The sequence below is a fragment of the Triticum aestivum genome, chromosome 6D (genome assembly GCF_018294505.1).
Source record: "Triticum aestivum cultivar Chinese Spring chromosome 6D, IWGSC CS RefSeq v2.1, whole genome shotgun sequence".
In the NCBI taxonomy this organism is placed as follows: Eukaryota; Viridiplantae; Streptophyta; class Magnoliopsida; order Poales; family Poaceae; genus Triticum; species Triticum aestivum.
The window spans coordinates 276,370,885-276,379,074 of NC_057811.1; positions in this window are offsets into that span (position 1 = coordinate 276,370,885).

Here is an 8,190-nt window from a genome sequence, read left to right on the forward strand (position 1 = left end):
ACGGTGCTCCCGTGCTCGAGGCGGACTCGGCATGGTGGCGGCGCTGGCGGCTGCGCGAGGGAGACGGCGGGGTGGGCCGCCGCTCGGCTGGGCCTCGGCCCGGTCGGCCGCGGCGCGGTTTTTTTTTTAAACGTTCCGCCGAAAAATTCGTAGAAAAATAAATAAAAATCCAAAAAATATAAAACAAATTTTCCCCATCTATTTAGAATATTTAGAACAGGGTGAACATTTTTTTTCACACAAAATAAATTTTGGAAAACGTGCAATATTTTTAATGCAATTAAAATTGCAAATAAACTCCGAATAAATTCCAATAAATGATTTTAACACTTTTCCTCCAATATTTCAATTGTTTTGGAGAAGTCATATTTTCTCCTCGTTTATTTTTAATGAAATATTTTTCCCGGAGAGAAAATAATTAAAACCAAAATCCTCGTTTTATTATTTGATGAAAATCAAATATGAAAATTTGAGAAAATCCCCAACTCTCTCCGAGGGTCCTTGAGTTGCTTAGGATTTATCGAGGATTCGTCAAATGCAATAAAATATGATGTGCAATGATGATCTATGTATAACATACCAAATTGAAAATTTGGGATGTTACAAACCTACCCCCCTTAAGATGAATCTCGCCCTCGAGATTCGGGTTGGCTAGAAAACAGGTGGGAGTGGTCCTTCCGTAGATCTTCCTCTCGCTCCCAGGTGGCTTCATCTTCCGTGTGGTGACTCCACTGGACTTTGCAAAACTTCATAACCTTACTGCGGGTAACTCGGCTGGCATACTCAAGAATCTTAACTGGTTTCTCCTCATAGGTCAAATCACTTTCCAGCTGAATCGCTTCCAGCGGCACAGTATCTCTCAGTGGTATCTCAGCCATCTCTGCGTGGCACTTCTTCAACTGGGAAACGTTAAATACATCATGAACTCCAGACAATCCCTCGGGCAATTCCAGCTTGTAGGCAACCTCTCCCATACGTTCCACAACTCTGTATGGTCCGATAAAACGGGGCGCTAACTTTCCCTTAACTCCTAAGCGCTTCACTCCTCGAAGTGGTGATACTCGAAGATAAACTCGGTCCCCGACTTCATGAACTGTCTCCTTTCGTTTAGAATCAGCATAACTCTTCTGCCTGGACTGGGCTACCTTGAGCCTATCGCGAATCAACCTTACTTTCTGTTCAGACTCCTTAATCAAATCTGGTCCAAACGACTGACGGTCTCCAACTTCGTCCCATAACAACGGTGTTCTACACCTCCTTCCGTACAAGGCTTCGAAAGGGGCCATCTTCAAACTGGTTTGATAACTGTTGTTGTAGGAAAACTCTGCATATGGAAAATTGTCGTCCCAACTAGATCCATAATCTAGTGCACAAGCTCTCAACATGTCCTCCAAAATCTGGTTGACTCTCTCGGTCTGTCCATCTGTCTGTGGGTGAAAAGCTGTACTAAATTCTAGCCTGGTTCCCAATGTTTCATGTAACTGCTTCCAAAACTTCGAGGTAAATTGGGTTCCTCTGTCTAATACAATGGTCCTCGGAACTCCATGCAAACATACGATCCTGGTCATGTATATCTTTGCCAACTTAGCACTGGTGTAAGTGGTCTTCACTGGAATGAAATGAGCCACTTTCGTCAAACGGTCGACTACAACCCATATTGAGTCATAGCCCGAACGAGTCCTGGGTAATCCCGTGATAAAATCCATGCCTATTTTATCCCACTTCCATTCGGATATCGGCAATGGTTGTAGCAATCCTGCTGGCTTCTGATGCTCTGCCTTCACTCTCTGACATACATCACAAACTGCTACATATTCTGCAATATCCTTCTTCATTCCGGTCCACCAGAAAGTATTTTTCAGATCCAAATACATCTTGGTATTGCCTGGGTGAATCGAGTACGGTGAATCATGGGCTTCTTGCAAAATCAACTTCCTGATCTCCGGATCATTTGGCACATATACGCGGTCCTCAAACCATAAGATATCGTGCTCATCCTCACGAAATCCCTTGGCTTTTCCTTTGCTCATCTTCTCCTTTATCTCTTCAATCTCCTTGTCTGTCTTCTGAGCTTCTCTGATCCTTTCCATCAAGGTAGACTGAATCTCCAATGTCGCTAAATAGCCTCTTGGGACTATCTCCAAACATAGCTCGCGAAGGTCCTCGGCTAACTCCTGAGGTAACTCTCCTGTCATGAGGGTGTTGACATGACTCTTGCGGCTCAACGCGTCTGCTACTACGTTAGCCTTTCCTGGGTGATAATGCAATCTCATATCATAATCCTTAATGAGCTCCAACCATCTCCTCTGTCTGAGATTTAACTCCTTCTGCGTGAAAATATACTTCAAACTCTTGTGATCCGTATACACCTCACAATGGTTTCCGATGAGAAAATGTCTCCATGTCTTCAATGCATGCACCACGGCTGCTAACTCCAAATCATGCGTAGCATAATTCTTCTCATGGGGTTTAAGTTGTCGTGAAGCATATGACACAACTCTTCCTTCCTGCATAAGCACTGCTCCAAGTCCTCGACGAGAAGCTGTCGGAGTAAATGGCCACGGGTAGCCTAACCGACTGCCCCTGATTCTTCTGAAAAAATTATCAGGCCTTCGGGCCTCCAAGCACTCCGAGCATTGGGCCGCCTTCCCTGGCCGGCTACCTCTGAAGCCGACTCCCGGAAGGCGACCCAGCCTCACCAACTCCTCCCCAGGACGACTACGGGGTGGCCGACTCCAAGAAGCCGGCCAAGAAGGACGCCGACTCCTAGGACCGGCCAAGACCATAACCACCAAAGTTGTTCCCACATAACGGCGACACGACGGGGTGTGGCCACAGTGCGGCCCACTACCCCCAAAGCCCGAGGCGGGCATGGCTACAGGAGGCCGTACGGGACGGCCGTCTCCCGTGCGGCTCGGCACTGTAGCCATGCTGGCCTCGACGTCACCCACGACCGACTCCCGTACGGCCTGCGGGCGGCGGGCACCTTCAGCCAGAGAGAGGCGTGAAGGCGGCCCGGCCTTTCCCAGTCGGCCAAGAGCGTAGCCGGCCTCCAGAAGCCGGCTACTCCCTTCCTCGAAGCAGGAGCCCCATTAAGAAGACAAGACGAGGTAAGGCTACAGTGAGAGCCCCCGAGGCGGCCCACTGTAGCCACGCTTACCTCGACAAAGCCCTCGTCATCAGAGGCGCGGCTACAGTAAGCAGCCGCCGACAAGACCCTAGGCGGTGGCGCCGGCCTGTCGACCAAGTAGCCGGCAGCCGGCGGGACCCAGCAGCCGGCGGAGAAGCCGGCGAGCGTACACACTGACGGCTGGGACCAGAGCCCAGCCGGATTACCATTGTACCCCCGGGGGGTAGGCCTATATAAACCCCTCGGAGCACCCATGTAAAGGGTTGGCCTCTGAGCATAGTTGGCTTCCAAGCATAGCACACACACCATAGATAGAGGGAAGCAAGAGCTAGCCTTGTTCTTCTTCCCCCTTGATCCCAAACAGCTCTAGGAGCGATTGTAGCTACCCTTTCTCGATCTAGTGATCATGCGGAGACCCCGCAGAGCAGGACTAGGGGTGTTATCTCCTCGGAGAGCCCCGAACCTGGGTAAGATCCGCCGGCGTGCATGTCTTCGCCTCATCCCGTTTCCGGGCACCGGCGACGTTTTATTGGCTCCCACAATGATAAGCCATCCCTTGGCATATGTCGCACCAACCACCCGACATTTGGCGCCCACCGTGGGGCCAGGTGCATCGTCGTCCGGAGACCTGTTCTGGACGGGAACCCTCTTCCTCCCCCGTGAGCGCAGCCAGCCTGCTGCGCCCGATGGCGTTTGCCTCGACGCGCTGCAAGGCGTCGACGACGCCTGCGCAGCAAGCCGCCTCGCCGATCTGCTCGGCGAGACTCGCATCTCCGACGAGCCTGCGTCCGACGCAGGCACCGACTACCCCGAGAGCCGCCTCGTCAGCCTCCTCGACCATCTTCACGTCTCCGGCGAGCCTGCTGCGGACATGGAGTTGGTCGGCTCCACCGACCCGATGCTCGTCGACTCCAATACCGCGTCGCTTGACGCCTACCCCTCCGACGTGGTGGTCTTCGACGACCCCCTCCCTCGAGCTGACAGCGGCAGCAGCGCTGTCACCGAAGTGCTGGTCATCAGCCACGTCTCCAACTCGGGCGAGAATGCCCGCGACGCTCAGCGAGCGGCGATGCACGACCTCTCCGTCCCCATCCCGGCCGACGCCGACGCCGAGACCCTGGAGGCACGCCGCCTTGCCCTCATCGCGGAGGGCCAGAAGATAGCCTCGATGAGACGCCTCACCGAGGCTCACCAGCGCGAAGTCGACCGCGCCGCCTTCGGCACGCCGCCGCCTAGCGGCCCGAGCCGAGCCGGCTTCGTCCAGAAGCGCGGCGCAGCCGTCGCCAGCATGCTGGGCGCGGATCGCCCCGTCTACGCCACCCCGCTCGAGAATCTGCGAGCCGCTCAGGCGGCTGCAGAAGAGCTCAATGGGCTGGGAGCCGATGAGCTCCCCTACATGACGAGACGGATCCAACAGCTGCTCGACGCGGCTGCAGAACGGCACGAAGCCGGCGCCCGTGCTGATAGTCATCCCCCGCGCCGGGAGCACGCCGCGACGTCCCGCTCGCCGACTGCGAGCGGGGCGCGCCAGAAGAAAGACAAGGAGCCGGCTGCCAGCCGCAGCCGGACTTGCATCACCATCGAGCGCGACGCGGATGGCCGCCCTCGAGCTGTAGAGCACCAAGGAAATCTGCCTCCTCCCCCGCCTTGAAGAGAAAGACGCCTCACTCCGCCGCCTATCACACACCCGACTCTTGGCGACCGACTCGGCCGCCGAGAAGGAGTCGACGAGAACGATGCCCGCCACAGGATCGACCGCCTTGCTCGATCCTTGGCGCTAGAAGAAGAAGACGATGTCGGCCCGCCATGCTTTGGCCCCCGCATCCGCGACGAGCCCTTCCCCAAAGGGTTCTCGCTCCCCAGAGACACGCCCAAGTACAACGGCTCGGTGAAGCCGGAAGATTGGCTCATCGACTACTCCACGGCCGTCAGCATAGCCAACGACAATCGGCGCGTCGCCGTGAAGTACGTCCCCCTCATGCTGCAAGGCACGGCGCGCACATGGCTCAACAGCCTCAAGCCCTACAGCATCAACAGTTGGCTGGACTTCACCGAAGTCTTCATCCGCAACTTCACCAGCACCTACAAGCGGCCTCCCAAGCCTCGCCAGCTCTCCCTCTGCGTCCAAGGGCCCAACGAGTCGACCCGCGACTACCTCACGGGATGGGCCGAGCTCCGCAACTCCTGCGAGGGAGTGCACGAGGTCCAGGCCATCGAGTACTTCACCGTCGGGTGCCGAGAGGGCACCCTCCTCAAGCACCGACTCCTCTGCGACGAGCCGGCTACCCTTGACGAGTTACTAGTCATCGCCGACAAGTACGCCACAGCCGACTCCTCGATGAAGACCGAGCTGAGAGTAGACGCCTCTGGGAAGGTGATTGATCCGGCTCCCAAGACGTCGGCTGGCGACCCTAATCGGCGCCCCTACCAGAACAACCACAAGCGCAAGGGCCCCATGCCAACTTCCTCCAGTCGGCAGGTGGCCACAGTTGAAGACGAGCAGCCTGAAGAACGGCCCGCTCCCAAGAAGAAGGGTGGAAGTCCGGCTTGGCAGCCGTCTTTCTCCTACGAACAAGCACTCGATGCCCCCTGCAAGTTCCACAGCGGCGCGAAGCCGTCCAGCCACACAACTCGGAAATGCCACTGGCTCACCCGCATCACCAAGGGCGAGGGAATGCTGCCGCCTCCGCCTCCCGGCCCGCCGCCTCCAGCCCCTCAGCAGCCGGCGGCTCGACCGGCAGTCGGCGCCATCCAAGACGAATTCCCCGAAGAGCACGCCGCCTACGTCGTTTTCACAAGTCAAGCCGACGACAAGCGCAGCCGACACCGGCAGCACCAAGAAGTGAGTGCAGTCGCCACTAGCACTCCCGAGTTCATGCATTGGTCAGAAAACCCAATCAGCTGGAGCCAGGCCGACCACCCAGAGGTGATGCCTTCGCCTGGCCCCTATGCAATGGTCTTGGATGTCACCCTCGCGACGGAGAGGCGAGCTGCCAGATTTTCCCGCGTCTTGATAGACGGCGGAAGCAGTATCAACATACTGTACCGCGATACCATGGAGAAGCTGAACATCAAAGCGAAGCAGCTCATGCTGAGCCGCACCGTCTTCCATGGTATCGTACCCGGCCTGTCTTGCTCTCCAATCGGCAAGATCAAAATGGATGTTCTCTTCGGAGACAAGTATCATTTTCGCCGGGAAGCAATATGGTTCGAGGTAGTGGATTTGGAGAGCCCCTATCATGCACTGCTTGGCCGACCTGCTCTGGCCAAGTTCATGGCTGTGCCCCATTACGCCTACCTGAAAATGAAGATGCCGAGCTCGAAGGGGATCATCACGGTAGCCGGCGACTACAAGAAGTCCATCGAGTGCGCCATGGCCAGTAGCCGGCTGGCCGAGTCCCTCGTGGTGGCAGAAGAGAAGAAGATGTTGGAACGGGTTGTGGCCATGGCCGGCAAGCAGCCGGCCTTGTCCCCCAACCCCAAGGATTGTGATGCGCAGGGCTCCTTCCAGCCTGCAAAAGAGACGAAGAAGATACCTCTGGACCCGGAGCACCCGGAGAGGTTCGCTGTCATTGGGGCGAGCTTGGACAGTAAATAGGAAGGCGAGCTCGTGCCCTAGCACGGATCGGCTCCACCCGACAAGCCATACCGACTGGCGTCTCCCTCCAGCGCCTCCTCAAGCCGTCCATCAAGCCGTCTCCAGAGTCGGATTCCATTTTCATACCGCCTGCGCCAGATACAGTCGGATCCGACTGGAGAAATCCCGCAGGCGGCACGGGGACTTCGACAACCGGCCCGGGGACTACCGTAGTCGCACCCGGCCCAGGGACTTCAGAACCCGGCCCGGGGACTGCAGCAGTCGGCCCGGGGACTGCAGCGGCACAAGAAGCGGTGGCCGACTCCAATGCAACACCCAACCCACCCACCCGAGTCATGGTGGCCACATTAACAGAAGAAGAAGTCACAGCTCCCTCATGGGCCCAGCCCATCCTCAAGTTCCTAGTCAGCAGAGAGCTGCCGGCTGACGAGATCTCAGCAAGACTAGTGCAACGACGAGCCACAGCATACACAATAATCAACAGAGAGCTTGTGAAGCGCAGCGTCACTGGAGTCTTCCAGCGTTGTGTCGAGCCAGAAAAAGGAGTGCCAATCCTCAAAGACATCCACCAAGGCGAATGCGGCCACCACGCAGCCTCAAGATCCCTTGTGGCCAAGGCTTTCCGCCATGGTTTCTTCTGGCCGACTGCCTTGGAGGATGCTAAAGAAATAGTCAAGAGCTGCAGAGGATGTCAAGTTTTTAGTTCCAAGCAACACCTGCCGGCTTCTTCCCTCAAGACCATTCCCCTTACTTGGCCTTTTGCCGTCTGGGGACTGGACATGGTGGGCCCTTTCAAGACAGCCCGCGGCGGCCTGACACATCTACTGGTCGCCGTGGACAAGTTCACAAAGTGGATCGAAGCTAAACCAATTAAGAAGCTGAACGGGCCGACTGCCGTGACATTCATCACCGACATCACTACTCGGTACGGCGTGCCGCACAGCATCATCACCGACAACGGCACGAACTTCGCCAAAGGAGCACTGGCACGTTTCTGCGCGACGCAGGGCATCCGACTGGACTTAGCGTCCGTTGCCCACCCGCAGTCAAACGGCCAGGTCGAGCGAGCAAATGGACTCATCCTCTCCGGCATCAAGCCCCGACTGGTTGTACCACTGGAGCGATCGGCCGGCTGCTGGCTCGAAGAGCTGCCGGCTGTCCTCTGGAGTATGCGCACTACACCCAACAAGTCAACCGGCTTCACTCCATTCTTCCTCGTGTACGGTGCTGAGGCTGTCATCCCAACAGACATCGAGTTCGACTCGCCTCGGATCACCATGTACACGGAGGAGGAAGCCAAAGAAGCAAGAGAAGACGGCGTCGACCTACTGGAAGAAGGCCGGCTGTTAGCCCTCAGCCGGATCGCCATCTACCAGCAAGGGCTGCGCCGCTACCACAACCGCAAGGTCAAGCCAAGATCCTTCCAAGAGGGCGACCTTGTGCTCCGGCTGATCCAGCGAAC